A 12,834-nucleotide genomic window follows, 5' to 3' on the forward strand; every position below is an offset into this window, starting at 1 on the left:
TCCATGACTTTTGCTCAGCTTATTCCTTCAAAACAAGATAAATTCCTTAAGAACTAAGCATAAATTCTACAAATGCGAAAATAACTACAAATTAAAATAAAACTTTCAATCATTCTCTTTTTCTGAGTTTTTCTGCTTTCTTCATATATTTTCCTTATTAAATGAGCTAGAATTATGCTAAAAATATCAGTAAAAATATGGATTCATCACCACCCCAAACTTGAATTTTTGCTTGTCCTCAAGCAAATCAAACTAAACCAAGGGTAAGTTCCTCCATTTTCAAATTCAGTTCATAAACTGCTTATTTCAGATTTTTCTAATTTCTAATTCTGTGTTTTCTGCAAAATTTTCAATCAAGTTGTTCATCCAAATACTCATCATGATATTTCTACTGCATAATCATCATTGAGTAAAAATTGCTACCTAAGTTCATATATTTCGTCAAAATTCATGTGAGTACAATTAATCAACATGATCACAGCTCACTTGGAAGTGTTTCTCTCATCACTCAACAGTGTTTAGGTGCTGTTTTCACTCTAAATCATCAATTTCACTGCACTCTACCATATGCTTGCCCAATTTCTCCATCTCCTCTGCTTAGTACAATTAATCACACATCTAAGGGACTTTTTCAGGTTATAACAAGGCTAAGGTTAAGGTAGGTATCAAAGAAAATGGAAAACAATACATGCAATTTCAAAAGATCAGAGGCATTTTGAGTGATTTGTTTTAAAACTAGCCTGGATCTACATTATTCCTCCTTACTTCTCTCACTTATGCAGCAAACAAAATTTTTTTTTTCTTGCAGCAGAATTTTCACTAATACTTTTCTTCTTTTCTTGCTTCCAGTTACAACCAACAAGTTTTCTCTGCAGCACTTTGCTGCACTTCTTTTCTTTTGAACTCACATTTTTGTTCTTTTCACAGCTTTGCTTCATAAATTTTTCATTTTACTGCAGCACTTTTGTTCTTTCTTTCTGGCTTGTTGAACTCAAACTTAGATAGCATGCTATTTCCCACCCCAAACTTAGAACATTGCTTGTCCTCAAGCAATTAAAATCTGGATACCACCCCAAACTTAGTTTTAAAACTCATTCTTGATTAAACTCATTATGCCTTTGATCTTTTGAATGGTAAAAATTGGTTTTTCAGTCAAGGCTTTATAATGAGGTAATTTCAAGAAAAGGAATATTAAGCTCAAAAGGGTGAACTAAGACATTCAATCATAAAGGAAGGCCTTTAGGCTGACTAGGTATAATCAAACATGGCCTCTATCATGTGGGTGAAAACTGTAGCATGCATATTCAATTAAGAACAAGGGCAAATTCTAGAGAATACAGCCAAATATGATTAATCACACAAGAAAAGAATTAGACAGCTCAAATCTCACTAGGTATTTATAAGTGATCATGTGGATTAATGAAAACACAATGCACTTTTCAGAAATTTATGCACCTAGTGGCAACTGCCTCATTTTTGAAAATACAAGTGTGATCTCATTTTGAGAATGGGAAAAACAACTTAAAAAGAAATTCACACAGAATTCACAAAATTGTCAAACATTTTTATTTGACTAACAGCCAGCAATTTATTATCTATTCTAGTATTTTGGTTTTTTTCAGGAATAATTCAGTGTAATGTGAAGCTAACTCATGAATAAGAGGTAGAGAATGAAACCCCCCTTTTCATGGCAGCTTGTGCAAGTGTCAGCTTCCAAGGTGTGTGAGTGTTGTGTGGTTGTGACATTTTCTGCACAAAACACCAAAAATTCCATCAATTATCAAGTGAAAAGGGATTGAATTCTGCAGAATTAATGTATGTTCAAAATATAATTGTTCAGAATTAGCATGAAACCAAAATATATCAAGTGTGCAAATTACAAACCCAAATTCTAAAATGAAACCAAAAAGTTTGAAACTTAATTACAAAACCATCAAGAGAAAATTCAAATTAACAGAAAAGAAAACAAAAATCCTAAACTAGTCATCTTGAGCATCCTCCTCATCAGAAATTTCATCTTCATCTTCTTCCTCATCCTCTTCATCTTCTTCTTCCTCCACCACTTCTTCAGTTGGCTGTGGAAAATAAGTCTTGTATATTGGCAAGTCTTTAAAAAACTGATGAGCGTAGACATTGAGCATTCTCAGCCAAGTCTGGGTGTGTGATAAAGTTCATCTTTGGTCATTCCCATCTTCTGACCAAGATTCATCAACACACATTCCACTAGCATAGTTCCTGCCTTCAAACTGTTGTAGAGCTCAGTTTGTCGTTCAGCCAATTGATTTGCCTTTTCAACCAAAAGATGTAGGATGTCCTTCATCTTCATTGGTTTCTCCTTTCTGAACTGGGTAGGGATAGGTGCAGCTGAAGTGCAGGAGGTGGTGGCTAGATTTCCTTTACCATTGAGACAGAGATAGGGGGAGCAGATCTGATTTTCTCTTGGTAGTCTCCAACTTCAACCTCTGCATCCTCACAAAAGTAAAGTGATTAATGAGGGAAAGGCTAGTGAATCTCTTTTTGTTTTCAGAATATTTAAGATACATTCACTAATTACTTCCCCTGCATCAATGTACATATCATTAACAATAGCAAACAATAATTCCAGCCCTCTTTACTGCCAGGGTTGAACTATGCATTGAACTTGGCAATTGAAAAGATATTCAATAGAAACAGGAACTCCAGGACTTTAGCAAATCTAAATCTGGTAGAGGTTTTTCAGACTACACTTCGCCGCGATTATAGCCTCGGCGAAATGAAGCCGAGAATTGTAGTCATCGCACAGTTGTTGTGATCGCTCAGCCCTGTAACCAATTTGTGCAGGAACCCATAATCATAATAACTTCTCTCTTCCTCCACAAAAATCACAACTTAGCTGACTGGTAGGCATACTCCCTGTTTGCAGATTGTTGATTTGTTGTGTTAAGGCAGCTAATTGTTTTGAAAACATTTGATTTTGTAGCTGATTTTGTGCAAGAAAAGTTTCCAGAACCTTAGCTTCATGACCAGAGTTTCTTCCTTGATTCCTTGAGTTTGAATTCTGATACATTGAAGATGCCATCATGTCAATAATCCTCTGAGCTTCTTCCAAGGACTTTGTAATTAATGAACCTCCAGTAGCAGCATCAACCATTGTTCTTGTTACTGCATTCATCCCATTATAAAAAGTTTCCAATTGCATCCAATCTGAAATACAATGATGTGGACACCTTCTTAGCAATTCTTTGTATCTTTCCCAAGCTTCATACAATGATTCTCCATCTTGCTGAACAAAGGATGTAATTTCTCCTCTCAGCTTAGCAGCTTTGAATGGAGGGAAGTACTTGGTTAGAAACCTGTTCACAAGTTTTGTCCAAGTTGTAATGCTTCCTTGTGGTTGAGCTTGTAACCAGCATTTTGCTCTATCTCTCAAGGAAAAAGGAAATAGTCTCAGTCTGATGGCTTCTTCACTAACCCCATTTATTCTTATGGTGTCACATAGCTATAGAAAATTTGAAATATGTAGGTTAGGATCATCAGAATTTCCACCAGAAAACTGATCTTGTTGGACTAAGTGTAATAAGGCAGGTTTAATCTCAAAATGGTTGGCTTGAATAGTTGGCCTGATTATAGAAGAGTTAAAACCTTGCATGTTAGGAATTGCATAGTCCCCTAATGTTTTAATACTATTTTGTTCTGCCATCTCTATTTCTGAATTTAGTTGTCTCAAAGATGTAGGTGTTCTTTTCACTCTAGGATTGTTCTGAAATTCTGGAGAATGGACAGCTTCTAATTCACTATCACTCCCTATGAATTTTTCTGCTCTAGACTCTTTTCTCAATCTCCTTAAGGTTATGTCTATGTCAGGATCAAAGACTAGAGTTGATTTGTTTTTGTTTTTGCCACGTATATACAAATCAAAATGAAGCAAAAGTAAACTACAAGTTAGTATTCAGAACTGCACCACGAAAATTATGCAGCAAATATCAGTAAAAGTAATTGAAACACAAGTTTAAAAGCTGCAGAATGGACAAAATGTCTAACTACAGACTAATACTATAGAAATTCAGAGAAACAAAATACTCAATCTAGCTATTCTTATGTTACTAATGATATTGAAACTCAAATTCCCCGGCAACGGCGCCAAAAACTTGTTGTTTGCAATCTAAACACTAGCAAGTGCACTAGGATTGCAGCAAGTAATGAGTAAATTTAAGATCTGAGTATCGTCTCCACAGGGAATTAGGAACTCAATTATCACTTCACAGAAAAATAACCATTTGAGCCATACGAATTTGGGAAGAGAGTTGTATCATATAAAAGCAATAATCAGAGCAATCAAAAGTAAAGAACTTGCAGAAAAACAGAGTATAAGATTTGTGATGAAATGAAATAGCAATGAAGGATAGTTAGGAATTTACTTCACAAGAATATCAATATCAATCCAATTAAATCCTCTGAACATTCAAGCAATTGAATAATTGACAATCAGTTTCACATATACCTAGCCAAAGGTTAATTCCTTAACTCATTGACCCTAACAATCCACTAAACCTCCCTAATCCCTTAAGTGAGATTCAATTTCAAGTTGCATTAAGAATTAGAACTATAAGATTGTAGAATTAGGTCTCCTTATCCCTAAGAAATCCCTAAACTTTGGTTGCCAATTCAGATCGGAGCAAACAATCCAATTCCCATTGGTAAAGATTCCTCTTGATTAATCAAATGAATTTCCATTCAAAGATTGCATGAAAAGCAGAATTAACAACTCAATTAATCCAAGAACTTAAAGTTCAGAAGATAAAGTCGAATCAATACATCAATTCAAGTTCCATAAACCCCTAACTATGGGAAATTAAGCACACATTGCAACAAAAACAGAGAAAGAAGAAGAAGAAGAAGATGAAGAAGAATGCAGAGCAGCCATGGCCACGAGCTCCAATCCGATCCCTCTTCTTGGAGCTTCAAGCTTCGACCCCAATCTTCTCTCCATTCTCTCTCAATGAGAATCCAACTAACAAAACAGAAAATGAGCAAAAGACCTCCAGTTTCGCGCTTCAATCATGTATTTATTGAAACACCAGTTCTGCGCGTTGTCACTTTTCTTCACAAGAGTAACCACGCAGAAGCTTTATGTAGTGCGCGTGTTCACTTTCAAGAGCAAGAGTAACCACGCGCAACTTGCAGAGTTAAGGCTTTTCTGGAACATTCACTTTAATTCATAAGAGTGGCAACGCATGAGGTCGAGGGCTGCGCATGATCACTTTCGTGAGTAATGGTAACCACGCGCAAGCTGTCCTGATACAAGTGCCTCTGGAACGCTCACTTTCATTGGCGAAAGTGACAACGCGCAGCTCATCAGGAATGAAGTCTCTCTGGAACGTTCACTTTCGTTGGCGAAATTGATAACGCACACTGGCAACGCTCACTCTTGTAAATAAAAGTGATTACGCACAGGCTCCTCTTCTCATTTAGGCTCTGGAATGATCACTTTCACTAACAATAGTGATCACGCCCAGCCTGCATCCCATAATTCTTGTATTTTGGAGTCCAACATTGCCATTCTTCCTCTTCCTTTCCATTGATAATCCATTTCCATGACTTTTGCTCAGATTATTCCTTCAAAAACAAGATAAATTCCTTAAGAACTAAGCATAAATTCTACAAATGCGAAAATAACTACAAATTGAAATAAAACTTTCAATCATTCTCTTTTTCTGAGTTTTTCTGCTTTCTTCATATATTTTCCTTATTAAATGAGCTAGAATTATGCTAAAATATCAGTAAAAATATGGATTCATCAAATACACATCCACCTCTTCAATCTCCTCCACAGGAATTGAGTTCTCTCAAAAATGCTTTAGGCGATGTCCATTCACTGTGAAACATTTGGTAGTGGATTCACTCTTGATTTCCACTACACCATTAGGAAACACTTGTGTTACTATAAATGGACCAATCCACCTTGAGCGAAGCTTTCCAGGCATGAATTTGAGGCGGGAGTTGAACAAGAGCACCTTTTGACCAACACAAAATTCTTTCATGGCAATTAACTTGTCATGGTACCTCTTGGTTTTCTCCTTATAAATTCTGGAATTTTCATATGCCTCTAGACGTAACTCTTCCAACTCTTGCAATTGAAGCTTTCTTTGCTCTCCAGCTGAGTCATAGTGCAGATTACAAGCCTTTACTGCCCAGTATGTCTTGTGCTCTATCTCCATTGGTAAATGGCAAGCTTTGCCAAAGATTATTCTGTAAGGAGACATGCCCAAAGGTGCTTTGAATGCAGTCCTGTGTGCCTACAAGGCATCATCTAGCCTGCGGCTCCAATATTTTCATTGGGGCTGTACAACTCTTTCAAGTATTTTCTTTATTTCTCTGTTGGAAAGTTCTGCCTAGCCATTCGTTTGCGAGTGGTAGGTTGTGGAAACTTTGTGCAGAACTCCATATTTTCTCAGCAGAACTTCCATTGTCTTGTTGCAAAAATGACTTCCTTGGTCACTAATGATGGCACGTGGGATGCCAAACCTGCAAAATAGGTTGGAGAGAACAAATTCTGCAACAACTCTAGCATCATTAGTCTTGGTAGCTTTAGCTTCTACCCATTTTGAAACATAGTCAACAGCAAGTAAAATGTACAAGAAACCAAAAGAAGAGGGAAAGGGGCCCATGAAGTCAATACCCCAGACATCAAAGATGTCACAGTGTAGGATAGGTTGCTGAGGCATTTCCTGTCTCTTGGTGATCATTCCTCCTGACTTCTGGCAGCTCTCACAGACAGAATATGTTCGCCAAGAGTCTTTGAAAATGGAGGGCCAGTACAATCCTGAGTCCAACACCTTTCTTGCTGTTCTTTGAGGTCCAAGGTGTCCTCCCACAACCGAATTGTGGCAAAACTGCAATATGGATGGGATCTCTTCATCAGGGATGCATCTTCTGATCACTTGATCATTACAGAACTTCCATATGTAAGGGTTGTCCCACACATAATGTTTGGCATCGCTCTTAATTTTGTCCCTTTGAATTTTTGATGCATTTATAGGGAAAATTCCTGAAACCAAAAAATTAACCAAATCAGCATACCAAGGTACATGTGATGTCCACAACTCTAAGAGTTGTTCATCAGGGAAATCATCCTTGAGGGGAATGAGTTCAGGGACTCCCTCTATTCTGCTTAAATGGTCTGCTACCAAGTTTTGTGCTCCACTTCTATCTTTAATCTCCAAGTCAAATTCTTGAAGTAAGAGCATCCACCTTATTAGCCTGGGTTTAGAATCTGTCTTTTTTAGCAAAAACTTCAAAGCAGAATGATCAGTGAACACCACAACTTTTGATCCTAACAGATATGATCTGAATTTATCTAATGCAAACACTATAGCCAACAATTCCTTTTCAGTTGTGGTGTAATTGGATTGTGCAGTGTCTAAGGTCCTAGAAGCATAATAAATGACATGAGGGACCTTACCAACCCGCTGTGCAAGGACAGCTCCCACTGCATAATTTGAGGCATCACATATCAGCTCAAAGGGTATTGACCAATCTGGAGGTTGGGTAATTGGTGTGGTGGTTAAGGCTTTTTTAAGGAAGTTGAAAGCCTCCTTGCAGTCCTCATCAAAGTCGAATTCAACATCTTTTTGCAGCAGCTTCGAAAGAGGAATTGCGATCTTGGAGAAATTCTGAATGAACCTTCTGTAAAATCCTGCATGGCCCAAAAAAGAACGAACCTCCCTCACGCATGAGGGGTAAGGAAGTTGTGAAATAACATCCAATTTTGCAGGATCAACCTCAATTCCTTTTTCAGAGATTATGTGTCCTAGAACTACACCCTGCTCTACCATGAAATGGCATTTCTCAAAGTTAAGTACAAGGTTAGTTTCAATACACATCTTCAAGACTTTTTCTAAATTGACTAAACATGCATGAAAGGATGTGCCATAAACTGTGAAATCATCCATGAAGACCTCTATGCAATGCTCCACTAAATCAGAAAAAATACTCAACATGCATATCTGGAATGTGCCAGGAGCATTACATAGGCCAAAACGCATTCTTCGATAAGCGAAGGTGCCAAAGGGACATGTAAATGTGGTTTTCTCCTGGTCTTGAGGGGCAATACATATTTGGAAATAACCAGAGTAGCCATCTAGAAAGCAATAGTGGGACTTACCTGCCAATCTTTCAAGCATTTGATCAATGAAGGGTAGTGGAAAGTGGTCCTTTCTTGTTGCCTGGTTCAGCCGCCTGTAGTCTATGCAGACTATCCAGCTGTTCTGAACTCTGGTAGGTATCATTTTATTCTTCTCATTCCTGACCACTGTTAGTCCAGATTTCTTTGGGACCACTTGCACAGGGCTAGCCCAGGTGCTATTAGAGATTGGGTATACGATTCCGGCTTGAAGCAACTTGGTGACCTCCTTCTTCACCACATCTAGGATGATGGGATTCACCCTCCTTTGAGGTTGTCTCACCGGTTTAGCATCCACTTCCAACAAAATTCTATGCATGCACATGGAGGGGCTAATTCCTGGTATATCAGCAAGTGTCCACCTAATAGCTCTTTTGTGCTTTTTGATCACTTCTAGCAACTTCTCCTCTTGATCACTATCAAGCTTGGTGGAGATGATAACTGGGACCTTTTCATTTGGTTCCAAATAGACATATTTCAAATGCTCCAGTAGAGGCTTTAACTCCAATGTGGGAGGTTGCTCTATAGAGGGAAGTGATTTAGCATTTTCATTTGACAAAATTTCTGCAACATTCAAATCAAAGGGGTTAGATTCAACTGTATTTGCTAAATCCAATACTTCACATTCCACCCCTATGGAATTATCAACTTCATCAACACTAAAACTTTCAGAACTTTCATTCAAATAATCAGAATTTTCAGCACAAGTATCATACAAAGAATTTTCATATGATTCACAAACAAAAGCATCTACACAATGGAAAAAATTAAGAAAAGAGTTTCTCAAAATTTTGGTCTAGCTCTCATCCACTAATGCATCAAATACATCAATATGGAAGACAGAATGTTCTTCAATCAGATGTTTCATGGCATCCAATATGTTGAAGCGCACAATGTTATCCCCAAATTCCATGGTGAGTGAACCGGCATGTACATCAATCTTCGTTCTTGCAGTCTTCAAGAACGGTCTTCCCAAAATGATCGGTGCAGAATTTTTGAGTGACTTTTCTTCTTGCATGTCGAGGATGTAGAAGTCAGCTGGAAATATGAGGTCATTCATCTTCACTAACACATCTTCAATAAGTCCGGCTGGATGTGTTGTGCTTCTATTGGCCAACTGAATTACTACACCTGTGGGCTGCAAGGGACCAAGAGATAGAGAAGAAAAAATAGACAATGGCATAACATTAATGGATGCTCCTAGATCTAACATGGCATTGTCTATCCTATTATTACCAATGATGCATGGAATAGTAAATGTTCCTAGGTCTTTACACTTCTCAGGCATTGTGGTTCTTTGTTTCTCAAAAAGTGCAGAAACATTCCTACCCATGTTGACTCTCTCATTACCCTTCAGACGCCTTCTATGTGTACACAAATCTTTCAAGAACTTGGCGTACTTGGGTATTTGTTTAATTGCCTCCAGCAAGGGTATATTTACCTCAACCTTTCTGAAAGTGTCCAAGATTTCTTTGTCACTCTCCTCAGCTTTCTTACTTGGTTTGGTGATCATAACCCTTTGAGGAAAAGGTGGTGGAATTGCCCTTTTAGCTTCTTCTACCACTTCTTGAGTGGTGGGTGCATTTTCTTCCTCCCTTTCATCAACCAACGGGCGTGGGATCTCTTTCTCCCTAGGCATTTCAGGCTCTTGCATTACCTTCTCAGACCGCAGAGTAATTGCACTGACATTCTTTAGGTTTGTGACTGTCTGTGCTGGGAGGTTACCTGAACCTTGGGACTGAATTTGATTTATAGAGGAAGCCAACTGTCCCATCTGGTTCTCAATTGTTCTGATACTGGCCTCTATTCGCTGTTGAAAATTAATGTTGCTCATGGCCATCTGCTTCACAAGCTCCTCCAATGACGGCTCATTCTTCTGACAAGAAGAGGCTTGGGATGAGGACGTTTGCTGCTGTTGGTGAGGTTGTTGCCCATGTTGTTGATCATTCCATTAGCGTGGCTAATGTGGCCTACCTTGACCAGCTTGGTAGTTGTTACTTTGCTGATTTTGCTGGTTGGAATTTCCTCCCCACCTCAAGTTTGGATGATTTCTCCAGCCCGGGTTATACCGGTTTGAAGAAAGGTCCCAGTTTGGTTGTTGCTGCGGCTGCTGAAAAGGAAATTTGTTAGTGTAAATATTTGCAGCATAGGCTTGGGGGTTACCTTCAGGAGTGTCTGACTCCTTCAATGTGGGGCAGCTGTCTGTATAATGATCTGCAGCTGAGCATATTCCACAAAGTGTAGCTGGAACTGGTGGTGGAGGTGTTGCAGAGACAGCACTCTTTTGCATTGCAGCTAATTGCTTTACCATGGAGGCAAGCTCATCAATCTTGTGCTCCAATTTGTTTGGTTCTGCAGCTTGAACTTCATGCACACCTCTAGTAACACAAGAATTCTGTCTAGTTACAAATTGCTGGGAGTTGGTAGCCATGTTTTCTATCAAGTTCCTGGCTGCCACAGGGGTCTTATCTACCAAGGCTCCTCCACTCGCTGCATCGATCATACTCCTATCCATTGGGTGTAATCCCTCATAGAAGTACTGAATCAGCAATTGATCGCTAATTTGGTGGTGGGGGCAGCTGGCACATAGTCTTTTAAACCTCTCCCAGTATTCATAGAGAGTTTCTCTTTCTAGCTGTCTAATTCCACAAATTTCCTTTCTTATAGATGCAGCTTGGGAGGCTGGAAAGAACTTCTTTAGAAAGAGTCTTTTGAGGTTGTCCCAACTTGTAATAGATCCAGGAGGAAGGTAGTAGAGCCAATCCTTCGCGGTGTCCATTAATGAGAAAGGAAAAGCCTTCAATTTGACATGCTCCTCCAGAAGACCTTGAGGTCTCATGGTGGAACATACAATGTGAAGTGTTTGTGAGGGTCTTCACCTGCAAAACCATGGAATTTAGGTAGAAGGTGAATTAGTCCAGTTTTCAAAACAAAAGGGGCATCCACATCTAGATATTGGATGCACATTGTTTGGTATGTGACATCTGGTGCAGCTAGCTCCTTAAGAGTCCTCTCGTCACCTGCCATTGCTCCAAAACTAGAGTTAAGTGAAAATGGAGAAGAATAAACAGAATTTGGTGTCACAGATTGCAAAGATGCAGTAGGTGATGATGATGATTCAGAGTGTTCAGAGTGATCCCTATGTGTCCTAATGTTCCTATGAAAAGTCCTATCAATCTCCTGGTCTAATGGATACAAATCCCCAGGGTTTGATCAGGTCATGCACTAAATATCAACCAACTAAATTGAAAGCAAATTGAGAAATGAAATAACAAGAACAGTTTAAAATCTCTCTGCAGAATTATGCAGCAAAAGTATAAAAAAATAGAGTAGTATGCAGCAAAATGAGTGCAGAAAATTGGAAGTGAGTAATTGAAAAATTGCAGCACTTGAATGAAGAAAATGATGTAGAAAATCTCGCAACAATAATGTAGAAACAGATCACAAAATTCGTATCACTTTCAACACAACACAAAAACTCAAAATGAAACAAACACACTAACATGCAAGACACAAAAACAGAGTACCAAGCATGTTCAATCATAAGCTCAGCACCAAAAGTTCCCCGGCAACGGCGCCAATTTGATGAAACGAATTTAGCTACTCATCATGCAAAAGATTGTCGTTAATCCTCATCAAATATGCAAAGAAATAAATGCAGTACTAGGGTGTTGTCCTAGGTCGTCTCCAAGGAATTTTTGGTTGAGAACATACATCGAACAAGTGTGAACATATATTTTAAAGCAAGTAAATTGGGGGCAGGTTTGTCAATTTCCAGATTTTAATCAAGAACAAAATGTAAACTAGTGAAATTCAATCAATTTAAAATGAGTAATTCCTAGTCAATCAATGACTTCCATCATTATTCTTTCAAATGATTCAATAATCCCCTTTCTTTCCCTTGAATTAAGTTAATCTAACAAGTGAAAATTAACTTTAACATCCCAATTAAAATTAAGCATCTTAATGGGCTCCAATCTCTATCCCTAAGATTAAGCAACCTCAAAGATTAATCAAAATTAAGCAATTTTGAATTAGAATTTCGTTGGGTAATTTAGGGTTCATTAAGCAATGTTCCCTTCATGCAAATTCCATTTCATTCAAAGATTGGGGTCAATAAATTCAAGGAAAGAAAGATTTGTATTGCAATTAATCCCAAGAATTCAAGGTTCATGTGCATTGACTAGAAATTACAAGGAAGTTTAGCCTTCCATATGGATGGGCTTCACAAATGAAAGAAGGAAATGCAAGAATGTAAGTAACATTAATGTAAATTCAACAAAGCCTATGTAATTAAAATTGTCAAGATAATTAAAATTGCAATTTATATCTATGTAATTAAATGCAAATTAACTAAAAATTAATGAACCTATGATATTTACTCAAAATGTGATTTCTATATTATTTGCACTATCTAAGTCCATTTTTTCTATCAAGAGGCACCGAAAAGGCAAGTAAAAATATAATAAAAAAGTGGATTCATCAGTCGTTCAACAAAGGTAGTGGTCAGAAGCCTAGTTAAGAAGAGAATGTGTGGCCTGTGCTGCACCCGCTCCCACAGTCGGTGTCACCACCACTCCCTTTTCTCCAAGGTATTTCTACTGTCATCATCTTCCACACCCCTAGTGTATCGCTGAATCATTCACAACACATTACACCGGTGTTAATCACTC

At 38.1% G+C, this 12,834-nt stretch overlaps 1 non-coding gene across 1 annotated transcript; it reads left to right on the top strand.

Moving 5' to 3' along the window:
- Positions 1 to 3,188: 3,188 nt before the first annotated feature.
- On the top strand, positions 3,189 to 3,295 carry LOC113864133. Its single transcript, XR_003504736.1, has one exon. It is a non-coding gene; the product is annotated as a small nucleolar RNA R71 (small nucleolar RNA).
- Positions 3,296 to 12,834: the final 9,539 nt, after the last annotated feature.

Source organism: Abrus precatorius, unplaced genomic scaffold (assembly GCF_003935025.1).
Source record: "Abrus precatorius isolate BTA unplaced genomic scaffold, Abrus_2018 Scaffold3, whole genome shotgun sequence".
NCBI classification, from domain to species: domain Eukaryota; kingdom Viridiplantae; phylum Streptophyta; class Magnoliopsida; order Fabales; family Fabaceae; genus Abrus; species Abrus precatorius.